We start from the raw sequence: 12,857 nt of genomic DNA on the forward strand, positions 1-12,857 counted from the left end.
TCTTTAGGATTCTCTATGTAGAATATCATGTCAACTGCAAACAGTGACAGTTTTACTTCTTCTTTTCTAATTAGGATTCCTTTTATTTCTTTTTCTTCTCTGATTGCTGTGGCTAAAACTTCCAAGACTATGGTGAATAAGAGTGGTGAGAGTTGGCAACCTTGCCTTGATCCTGATCTTAGTGGAAAAGGTTTCAGTTTTTCACCATTGAGAATGATGTTTGCTGTGGGTATATATGGCCTTTATTATGTTGAGGTAAGCTCCCTCTATGCTTACTTTCTGGAGGGTTTTTAACATAAATCGCTGTTGAATTTTTTCAAAAGCTTTTTCTGCATTTATTGAGATGATCACATGGTTTATATCCTTCAATTTTTTAATATGGCTTATCACATTGATTGGTTTGTGTATATTGAAGAATCCTTGCATTCTTGGGATAAACCCCACTTGATCATGATGTATGATCCTTTTAATGTGCTGTTGGATTCTGTTTGCTAGTATTTTGTTGAGGATTTTTGCATCTATGTTCATCAGTGATATTGGCCTGTAGTTTTCTTTCTTTGTGACATCATTGTCTGGTTTTGGTATCAGGGTGTTGGTGGCCTCGTAGAATGAGTTTGGGAGTGTTCCTCCCTCTGCTGTATTTTGGAAGAGTTTGAGAAGGATAGGTGTTAGCTCTTCTCTAATTGTTTGATAGAATTAGCCCATGAAGCCATGTGGTCCTGGGCTTTTGTTTATTGGAAAATTTTTAATCACAGTCTCAATTTCAGTGCTTGTGATTGGTCTGTTTATATTTTCTATTTCTTCCTGCTTCAGTCTCAGAAGGTTGTATTTTTCTAAGAATCTGTCCATTTCTTCCAGGTTGTCCATTTTATTGGCATATGGGTGCTTATAGTAATCTCTCATGATCCTTTGTATTTCTGCAGTGTCAGTTATTACTTCTCATTTAACATTTCCAATTCTGATGATTGAGACTTTTCCCATTTTTTCTTGATGAGTCTGGCTAATGGTTTATCAATTTTGTTCAACTTCTCAGAGAACCAGCTTTTAGTTTTATTGATCTTTGCTATTGTGTCCTTCATTTTTTTTCATTTATTTCTGATCTGATCTTTATGAATTTTTTCCTTCTGCTAACTTTGGGTTTTTTTTGTTGTTGTTGTTCTTCTTCTTTCTCTAATTGCTTTAGGTGTAAGGTTAGGTTGTTTATTTGAGATTTTTCTTGTCTCCTGAGGTAGGATTGTATTGTTATAAACTTCCCTCTTAAAACTGCTTTTGTTACATCCTATAGGTTTTGGGTCATCATGTTTTCATTGTCAATTGTTTCTAGGTATTTTTTGATTTCCTCTTTGATTTCTTCAGTGATCTCTTGGTTATTTAGTGGTGTATTGTTTAGCTTCCATGTGTTTGTATTTTTTACAGTTTTTCTCCTGTAATTGATATCTAGTCTCACAGCATTGTGGTTGGAAAAGATACTTGATATGATTTCAATTTTCTTAAATTTATCAAGGCTTGATTTGACACCCAAAATATGATATATGCTGGAGAATGTTCCATGAACACTTGAGAAGAAAATGTATTTGTTGTTTTGGGATGGAATGTCCTATAAATATCAATTAAGTCCATCTTGTTTAATGTGTCGTTTAAAGCTTGTGTTTCCTTATTTATTTTGATTTTGGATGTTCTGTCCATTGGTGAAAGTGGGGTGTTAAAGTCCCCTAGTATGATTATATTACTGTCGATTTCCCCTTTTATGGTTGTTAGCACTTGCTTTATGTATTGAGGTGTTCTTATGTTGGGTGCATAAATATTTACAATTGTTATATCTTCTTGGATTGATCTCTTAATCATTCTATAGTGTTCTTTTTTGTCTCATGTAATAGTCTTTATTTTACAGTCTATTTTCTCTCAAATGAGAATTGCTACTCCAGCTTTCTTTTGATTTCCATTTGCATAGAATATCTTTTTCCATCCCCTCACTTTCAGTCTGTATGTGTCCCTAGGTCTGAAGTGGGTCTTTTGTAGACAATATATACATGGGTCTTGTTTTTGTATCCTTTCAGCCAGTCTATGTCTTTTGGTTGGAGCATTTAATCCATTTACATTTAAGGTAATTATCAATATGTACGTTACAATTATCATGTTCTTAATTGTTTTGGGTTTGTTATTTTAGGTATTTTCCTTCTCTTGTCTTTCCTGCCTAGAGAAGTTCCTATAGCATTTGTTGTAAAGCTGGTTTGGTGGTGCTGAATTCTCTTAGCTTTTACTTGTCTGTAAAGCTTTAATTTCACCCTCGAATCTGAATGAGATCCTTGCTGGGTAGAGGAATCTTCGTTGTAGTTTTTCCTCTTTTATCATTTTAAATAGGTCCTGCCACTCCCTTCTGGCTTGCAGAATTTCTGCTGAAAGATCTGCTGTTAACCTTATGTGGATTCCCTTGTATGTAATTTGTTGCTTTTCCCTTACTGCTTTTCATATTTTTCTTTGTATTTAATTCTTGATAGTTTGATTAATATGTGTATTGGTGTGTTTCTCCTTGGATTTATCCTGTATGGGACTCTGCACTTCCTGGAATGATTGACTATTTTCTTTCCCATATTAGGGAAGTTTTCGACTATAATGTCTTCACATATTTTCTCAGACCCTTTCTTTTTCTCTTATTCTTCTGGGACCCTTGTAATTCAAATGTTGGTGCCTTTAATGTTGTCCCAGAGGTCTCTGAGATTCTTTCCATTCTTTTTTCTTTATTTTGTTCCATGGTAGTCATTTCCACTATTTTGTCTTCAGGTCACTTATCCATTCTTCTGCCTCAGTTATTCTGCTATTGATTCCTTCTAGAGAATTTTTAATTTCATTTATTGTGTTGTTCATCTTTTTTTTTTTTTTCACTTTAGTTCTTCTAGGTCCTTGTTAAACGTTTCTTGTATTTTCTCCATTCTGGTTTTAAGATTTCAGATCATTTTTACTATCATTCCTCTGAATTCATTTTCAGGTAGACTGCCTATTTCCTCTTCATTTGTTTGGTCTGGTGGGTTTTTACTTTGCTCCTTCATCTGCTGTGTAAATTTTTGCCTTCTCATTTTGGTTAACTTACTGTGTTTGGGGTCTCCTTTTCCCTGGCTGCAAGTTCGTAGTTCCTGTTGTTTCTGGTGTCTGCCCCAGTGGGTAAGTTTTGTTCAGTGGGTTGTGTAGGCTTCCTGGTGGAGGGTACTGGTGCCTGTGTTCTGGTGGATGACGCTGGATCTTGTCTTTCTGGTGGGCAAGACCACGTCTGGTGGTGTGTTTTGGGGCATCTGAACTTATTATGATTTTAGGCAGCCTCTCTGCTAATGGGTGGGGTTGTGTTCTTGTTTTGCTAGTTGTTTGGCATGGGGTGTCTAGCACTGGAGCTTGCTGTTCATTGAGTGAGCTGGGTCGTAGTGTTGAGACGGAAATCTCTGGGAGAGCTCTCACCAATTGAAATTATATGGGGCTGGGAGGTCTCTTGTGGTTCAATGTCCTGAACTCGGCTCTCCCACCTCAGAGCCTCAGGCCTGACACCAGCTGCAGCACCACGACCCTTTCAGCCACTTAGCTTGGAAGAGAAGGGAGAAAAAAAGAAAGAAAGAAAAAAATGAAGTAAAATAAAACAAAGTTATTAAAATTAAAAAAATATTAAAATAAAAAAATTTAAGTAATGAAAACAAAAAAGGAGAGCAACCAAACCAATAAACAAATCCATCAAAGATAACACACACTAAAAACTGTACTAAGAGAAACATAAAAATCAGTAACTAGTCTGTTGCATACAGCAAACCCCAAATCTACAGTTGCTCCCAAAGTCCACCGCCTCAATTTTGGAATGATTTGTTGTCTATTCAGGTATTCCACAGAGGCAGGGTACATCAAGTTGACTGTGGAGATTTAATCCGCTGCTCCTGAGGCTGCACAGAGAAATTTCCCTTTCTCTTCTTTGTTCGCACAGCTCCTGGGGTTCAGCTTTGGATTTGGCCCTGCCTCTGCATGTAGGTCACCCTCTGGTGTCTATTCTTTGCCCAGACAGGAGGGGGTTAAAGGAGAGTCTGATTAGGGGGCTCTGGATCACTCAGGCCAGGGGGAAGGAGGGGTATGGAATGCAGGGCAAGCCTGTGGCAGCAGAGGCCAGCATGATGTTGCAACAGCCTGAGGTGCGCTGTGTGTTTTCCCAGGGAAGCTGTCCCTAGATCACGGGACCCTTGCAGTGGCAGGCTGCACAGGCCCCCGGGAGGGGAGGTGTGGATAGTGACCTGTGCTTGCACACAGGATTCTTGGTAGCTGCAGCAGCAGCCTTAGCATTTCATGTCCATCTCTGTTGTCTGTGCTGATAGCCGCAGCTTGCACCCGTCTCTGGAGCTCGTTTAGGCAGTGCTCTGAATCCCCTCTCTTCATGCACCCAGAAATAGTGGTCTCTTGCCTCTTAGGCAGTTCCAGACTTTTTCCCAGACACCCTCCCAGTTAGCTGTGGTGCACTAGGCCCCTTCAGGCTGTGTTCACACAGTCAATTCCAGTCCTCTCCCTGGGATCTGACCTCTGAAGCCTGAGCCTCAGCTCCCAGCCCTGCTTCCCTCCACCACCACCCCCGGCGGGTGAGCAGACAAGCCTCTTGGGCTGGTGAGTGCTGGTCAGCACCAATTCTTTGTGTGTGAATCTCTCTGTGTTGCCCTCTGCACCCCTGTTCCTGCACTCTTTTCGGTGGCTCCGAAGCTTCCCCCCCGCTCAATCTCCATTACCACCAGTGAAGGGGCTTCCTAGTGTGTGGAAACTTTTCCTCCTTCACAGCTCCCTCCCAGAGGTGCAAGTCCCATCCCTATTCTTTTGTCTCCGTTTTTTCTTTTTTCTTTTGCTCTACCCAGGTATGTGGGGAGTTTCTTGCCTTTTGGTAAGTCTGAGGTCTTCTGCCAGCGTTCAGTAGGTGTCCTGTAGGAGTTGTTCCACATGTAGATGTATTTGTGGGGAGGAAGGTGATCTCCACGTCTTCCTCCTCTGCCATCTTGAAGATTCTCCCTTAAGCATATTTTTAATAGATGTTTTAAACTCCATGTCTGTTAATTTCAACATCTCTGTCATCATAATGTCTGTTTTAGTATTCAGCCAAACACTTATGTAGCAGATTTTAGGAGGTTCTCCTCTTTAAAGATTTCTTCTTTCTACCCCACAAATTCCAACTGCTCAGAAGCTCTGAAATACAATCACTGCTCCAGGAAGACCTCTGTGTTTTACATGGGCTCCACTTTTGTGTATCATGGTCTAAGAAACTACTTCTAGACAGAAATCATAACTGCATAGCCTGTGTGTTTCTCTTCTTCTGAGATCAAAGTATTAGGCTGGCTGTTTCACAATGTCTATAAATTGTTCCTTAATATATATTGTCCACTTTATAGTTTATGGTGCGGTTCTAGCCCTATACTAGTTACTCTATCAGTTGGGGGTGAAAGGACAGGATTTTAATTATAATGGATGCTATGTTTACTTTAGTCCAAGATAAAACAATTCATATGCCCATCAGAAATGTATGAAAGTACATATTTTTCTAAAAAGTTTCTGGTCATAAAGACAATTTGTTCCTTTAAGTTTTACAAGATCGATACGTAAAATGTTGTGTTATATTATTCTAATTTGCATTTCCCTAACAACAGAAATATCTTTTTTTTTCTTACCCTTTTATGATATTCTCTATTACCTGTTTATATACTTTGCCCATTTTCTATTGTTTATCTTTTTATTATCCATTTTCAGGATTCCAATTGCTTTATAACCATTCATCTAATATTCTTATTTTGAATATTCCATTATCTTCAAATTGTCAAAATATATATTTAGTTTATAATATATAAAATTTTATTTAATTGTATTCATGTGTATTTATTTGCAAAATGAATTATGAGCAAATATCATACATTGTACGTAACACTGTACATTATATTTAATCAATAAATATTAATTATTGAGCAATTTCTTCTGGTTCGTGTGCTACTTCTTCAAAAATAAATGAGATCCTTTTGATGTAATTTTTTAAAACTACCACAGTAAACACCATTTGCTGCAGTAAAGTGATGATTTAATATTAAGTCTACTACAGCTTCCAAAACAATCTAATGGCACTTCTAAGAACTGGCTTAGACACTGGGAAAAACTGACCATTATATATAAACTAATATAAACTACTATATTTCTAGTAGGTAGGTTTTTTTTGTTTTAACAACTTTATTGGTGTATAATTGTTTTACAATGGTGTTAGTTTCTGCTTTATAACATAGTGAATCAGCTATACATATACATATATCTCCATATATCCTCCCTCTTGTGTCTCCCTCCAACCCTCCCTATCCCACTCCTCTAGGTGGTCATAAAGCACTGAGCTGATCTCCCTGTGCTATGAGGCTGCTTCCCACTAGCTATATATCTTACATTTGGTAGTGTATATATGTCCATGTCACTCTCTTAGTCCCAGCTTATCCTTCCCCCTCCCTGTGTCCTCAAGTCCATTCTCTATGTCTGCGTCTTTATTCCTGTCCTGTCGCTAGGTTCTTCAGAAACTTTTTTTTTTAGATTCCATATATATGTGTCAGCATATGGTATTTGTTTTTTCTCTTTCTTGACTTACTTCACTTTATATGACAGACTCTAGGCCCATCCACCTCACTACAAATAACTCAATTTTGTTTCTTTTTATGGCTGAGTAATATTCCATTGTATATATGTGCCACATCTTCTTTATCCATTCATCTGTCATTGGACACTTAGGTTGCTTCCATATCCTGGCTATTGTAAATAGAGCTGCAATGAACATTGTGGTACATGTCTCTTTTTGAATTATGGTTTTCTCAGGGTATATCCCCAGTAATGGGATTGCTGGGTGGTATGGTAGTTCTATTTTTAGTTTTTTAAGGACCTCCATACTGTTCTCCATAGTGGCTGTATCAACTGACATTCCCACCAACAGTGTAAGAAGGTTCCCTTTTCTCCACACACTCTCCAGCACTTACTGTTTGTAGAGTTTTTGATGATGGCCATTCTGACTGGTGTGAGGTGATACCTCATTGTAGTTTTGATTTGCATTTCTTTAATGATTAGTAATGTTGAACATCCTTTCATGTGTTTGTTGGCAATCTGTATATCTTCTTAGGAGACATGTCTGTTTAGGTCTTCTGCCCATTTTTGGATTGGGTTAAGTGCAAGATTTACCTATTTCTTTAAAAAAATATTTTGGTTAAACTGGAATGTGGGAGTAGAGGCTAAACTAATTATGATAAAACTTTGTCCAAATTCTGCCTTGTGGTGGGTATGAGAGAATATAGTTATGTCATGTTTCCATTATTTAGCTAAAGATTTCTGTTTTTAATATTCCACTTGATTTCAGAGTGAGCTACAAAACTATTTATGCCCAGAAATTACCTACTAAGTAGTAATGTTTCATATGGGACACATGTCAAATCTTTACTGGCAAGTTTTTCAGGAATAATGAGACTGTTGAGATTTAAAAGCATGAGCCTTCTTTGACATAGATATCAAACAGACAGATTGTAAAAGTAATCATATAAGTCAATAAGCAAGCTAATCTATAGAATCCCCAACCATGTAGAAATATATACCTGGAGAGACATACATGAAAATCAAAATACAAATACTAAACATGACATATATGAAGCATTTTATTTCCAATTAACAGCTAAAATTTTATTTCCAATTAGAGCTAAAATGGTCTATAACATATGGTATATCACAAAGGAAACTTATAGCCTGATGAAAGAGACAGATGCATATATCAGTAACAACAATATAATTATATTTTCTCAAGAATAAATACACTCATATAGCTTTCATTTGTCAATTAGTATTTTGGTTGGGTATAGAAAGAGAATCAACTTCAGCATATGTCCTTAGAAAAACAATTCTATGTAAAATCAATGTTTGATGTGTAACCCCAAAAAGAGGCATGGCCCAACGTGCCAGGGGAGAAGAAAAAAGAAATGATAACAATAGGTAAATTTTTTTTTTTTTTTTTTTTTGCGGTATGTGGGCCTCTCACTGTTGTGGCCTCTCCTGTTGAGGAGTACAGGCTCCGGACGCGCAGGCTCAGCGGCCATGGCTCACAGGCTCAGCTGCTCCGCGCGGCATGTGGAATCTTCCCGGACCGGGGCATGAACCCGCGTCCCCTGCAACGACAGGCGGACTCTCAACCACTGCGACACCAGGGAAGCCCCTAGGTAAAATTTTTGAATAACTATTCTGTCTGCCATTTTTCCAACTATACAAAATCAACTATAAAGTCTTCACAAAAACCTTATAAGAGGGGCTTCCCAGGTGGCACAGTGGTTGAGAGTCCACTTGCCGATGCAGGGGACGCGGGTTCGTGCCCCGGTCCGGGAAGATCCCACATGCCATGGAGTGGCTGGGCCCATGAGCCATGGCCACTGAGCCTGCTAGTCCGGAGCCTGTGCTCCGCAACGGGAGAGGCCACAACAGTGAGAGGCCCAAGTACCGCAAAAAAAAAAAAAAAAAAAAAAAAAAAAATCCTTATGAGAAAATTACTTCTGAAATTGAGGAGAAAACAGGCTTAGGGCAATCTAGTGAATTATACAAAATTTTCCAACTGATAATGGGTAAAACTGGGCTTTAATTAAGACTTGCCTGCCTCTTGGTTTATTTACCTTAAAAATAGAGCCTGAGAATGGGATACTCATAGGAGAAGGGGTAATGAGGATAGCGGGATCTGGGAAAGACAATAATAGCATCTACTACAGTGACACAGACCCTTCCTCCTTTCTGAGGGATCTTAGACCTTGTTTTCTATACTCATCTATTAATATATGCCCTTATTAGATCTTGCCTTGGTTGCTATATTCATCTATTAATAATTTAAACTGGAAATAGTTGCCAAATGGATTATCGAGTTTCAAATGCATTCCTCACTGCCCCCACTATTTTGTAGAAGTCCTACTCTTTCCCATTATAATGATCAAGTTTTAATTACTCCTGACAGTAATAATTGCTTTCTGTTTCTTTTATTCTACTGGCATCAGGAGCCCAAAGTCACTAGTGAAAGTCACAGTTTTAAGTACAGTGGCACTCATACTGTGTCCCTTGGCAAAACTGTTCCTCTTATAGGAACTGAGCCTAAAATCATAAGGCCTATAGCTTCAGGAACAGGAAGCACAAATTCCAAAAAAAAAAAGAAAAAACATGACCATAGGTCTACTGGTTCTGATACATATTGTACCATCTGGAGATACCAGTCCAATGTTGTTGGATAGCTGTAGGTCAACACTGGCAAGCAGGTTAAAGATGGAGGCACCAGTCCAGTAAAAAGGATCTCAAAGGAGCACCTTTATCATCCACTACAGTCTTAATTCTACTTATAATTTTAACTCTATTTAAACAGCTTTTCAAATCGGAGTGAATATTGCAATTTACTGTCCCAAACTCCTCATTGTCTATTGGGAGTGAGGAGGACAGATAACTTGTCTATTCAATTCACAGATCTTCAGAGTGAGAAAAGCCATGACAAAGACCTTTCATTCATACCTGGACCTGGTTTAGAAGACAAGATCAAGATCTTGGACTATAAAACAGAGCCTGATACCATGACTGAATAAGTCCCTGGGCATGTTGGGAGAGTATATTTTGGTTTTGTGTTGACTGTGAGCTATTAGGAGTAAGGGAGTGAATTGTGGAAGAATATTCCATTGATGGTCCTCCAAAAATATCATACCTCTTGGGATTCATACCCTTGTGTAATCACCTACCTTTAAATCTGGACCTTATGTTTTTTTATTGCTTTAACCAGTATAATTCAGTAAAAGTGATAGTGTGCCAGCTTCATGCCTAACCTTAGATGTTGTAGCTTTTGCTTTTTCACTCACCTTGAGCTGCCATGGAGTAAGTTTAGTCACCCTGCTGGAGAGATAATGGGGATCATAGAGAAGTCATGTGGAAAGGAAGAGGCCTGGAAATTACATGGAGATGAACCAAGCAACCCAGATGGCAGCCAGTACAGAGACCCTAGACATTTAACCCTTAGTAGGACAGCTCCAGTCAGCCCAAGCTTTTTAAGTTTTCCTAGGCGAAGTTAAGATGTGTAACTAGAGAAACCTTCTTTGATATTCTAACTCCTGTAGATAACACATGGGGCAAAAAACACACTTTCCCTGCTACACCATGTTTGAATTCCTAACTCACAGAACCTTGCACAAATAAAACAGTTTTTGTTTTAAGCCATTACATTTTGGGGTAGTGTGTAACATAGCAATAGTTAACCAGGATAACCAGAATTTTTTCCCCTTTATAATGAGAAGGAAGCTAGTATGGTGTACTTCAAGTGCAATATAATTGAACAGTTCAATCTCAAGTGCCAACTACACTATGTTGTTATAATAGTATTGTTTTTCACATTGAACTTCAGGTAATGCATTATAATTTTTGTGCCAATGTTCTTTTTCTCTAGCATATTTTTTAAATAACACAAAAATGTGATGAAATGTATAAAATGTATTTCATTTTTAACAGAATTAGCTATAGAGAACAGAAAGCTTATTTTTTAGAAATATGTTCCTACTCAGGGATTCCAACTTTCATTTTGCAAAGCCTTTTGGGAATACTTTTTCCTGGTCTGCATTCCAGTAGCTTTTTTATTTCCTGTAGCTGTTTCAAAAGCAGTAATAGCAACTCAAAAGAATGGAACAGGTTATCTTATAATATACATAACATATGGTTTCATAGTTTTATCCCTTCACTGGTTTGGAAATTACTGTATGTGATAATAGTAAATCGGCCTGCTAATTACTTTCCCTTGTGTATGACTATGTAATTTAATGGATGTTAAATAATAAAGATGTGACCTGTTCTTCTCAAATCTTGTCTTTCAGATTGTTCTGTATTTGTGATATAACTACATTTCTTAAAATCTTCTTTTCTGGCAAGACATTAGCATTCCATCCCTAAGGTTCTAAGGAATAGCCTTAGCCAAGTCAAGATACAGAAACAATGCCAAGGAACCTCTGGCAGAATGAATGAAGAGGAAAGTAGATTGAGTGTGAGGTAAAGGAAAGAATCATTGACAGCTCCCAGATTGTTGGCTCAGGCAACTGCCATTTACTCAAATGAGTAAAGGTAGGGGGAAATGTATTAGTGTAAAAAAAAATCTATATTAGTTATAGTCTTTATATACAACACTTATATGAAGAACTGCTATTCTATGTGAAGTTATATCATAAACAAGGAACTCTATATTTAGCAAAGGAAACCATTTCACCTCAATGTAGAAGAGTCACCTAGAAAAATCCATGAGATGGATTAGCTATTGAAGTGGGACATATGACTGTCAACTTGTCTTCCAGCCGCAGTTCTAAAAGAAAACAAACAAAAAAAAGACAATAAAAACAAAAAACACCTAACACAAAGTCATGCTAGGAGATACTAAGGTTATATTATATTGAACAAATAGGCTTATTTTTCTGGACGTATCTTTTTTTATAAAAATCTGAATTAAAATAAAGAAAAAAGCAAGTCCTTGTGCAAGTTTTTGTAGCATAATGGAAAAGGAATATTATCCTAAACATTCTAAATAAATGCATATTTCTGAAAACTATAACCTATAGGAAATAAAAATTATTCTAGAAAATATTTATTCAGTCCATTGAAAAATATGCAAAGAATATGCCTCTGTGAAAGAAATACTGGGATTCATAGGGAAAAATTAATTTAGACAAAGAGAGAAAGTGGAATTAACAAAATTAATGGCAAATTAAACTAAATAGCTAATTAAAAATTACATCTTAATTGCATAGCTAAATTAGCATCCATATGGAGATAAGAGAAGCAGAATTTACATGGCAGAAAAATGAATTAGTGGTTTCCTCTAAAGGGAATTATAAAAGAAAAAATACTATAGAGGACAGATCAGTTACTAAGCCTGAGAATTATGAGTATACCCTGGTGAGAAATCTGAAAAACTAAGAGTAAGCAAAAAACAAATACTAAACAGGAAAAAAATTTTTTCTGACTTTTTTGAGTCTTCTCTCTTTTTTTAACTAGTTAGTCTAACTAAAGATTTCAACTGATACCAAAAAAATATACAAAGGATCATACGAAACTGTTATGAACAATTATATGTCAACAAATTGGATAACCTAGAAGAAATGGATAAATTCCTAGAAACAGACAACCGACCAAGACTGAATTATGAAGAAATAGAAAATCCTAACAGATCAGTAACAATAAAAATATTGAATTAGTAATCGAAACTCTCCCAACAAAGAAAAGTCCAGGACCAGATGGCTTCACTGGTAAACCTTACCAAACATTAAAAAAAGAATTAATATCAATTCTTCTCAAAATCCTCCAAAATTTGAAGAAGAGGGAATACTTCCAAACTCATTTGAAGAGGCCATCCAGACAAGGACACTATGAGAAAAGAAAATCATAGGCCAATATCCCTGATAAATATAGATGCAAAAATCCTCAACAAAATATTAGCAAACTGAACTGAATTCAGCAGCACATTAAAATGATTATATACTGCAAGCAAGTGGGATTTATCCCTAGGATACAAGGATGGCTCAACGTGCTCAAATCAATAAATGAGATATACCACATAACAAAATGAAGATTAAGAATTATATGATCATCTCAATAGATGTAGAAAAAGCATTTAATAAAATTCAACATCATTTCATGATAAAACTCTCAATTAATTAGGTACAGAAGAAATGTACTTCAACACAATAAAGACCATATATGACAAATCCATAGCTAACATCATACTCAACAATGAAATGCTGAAAGCTTTTTCTCTAAGATTAGAAATAAGACAAGGTTGCCCACTCTAGCCCCTTCTATTTAGCACG

The 12,857-nt window shown here is 36.9% G+C and overlaps 1 long non-coding RNA gene across 1 annotated transcript; it reads right to left on the bottom strand.

The window, feature by feature from the left end:
* Window positions 1–221: 221 nt before the first annotated feature.
* On the bottom strand, window positions 222–11,357 carry LOC137219054 (uncharacterized). The gene is made up of 3 exons (XR_010940964.1): window positions 11,264–11,357; window positions 6,999–7,203; window positions 222–5,016 (listed from the first exon to the last, which is right to left on the bottom strand). It is a non-coding gene; the product is annotated as an uncharacterized lncRNA (long non-coding RNA).
* Window positions 11,358–12,857: the final 1,500 nt, after the last annotated feature.

This window comes from Pseudorca crassidens, chromosome 2, assembly GCF_039906515.1.
Source record: "Pseudorca crassidens isolate mPseCra1 chromosome 2, mPseCra1.hap1, whole genome shotgun sequence".
Lineage (NCBI taxonomy): Eukaryota > Metazoa > Chordata > Mammalia > Artiodactyla > Delphinidae > Pseudorca > Pseudorca crassidens.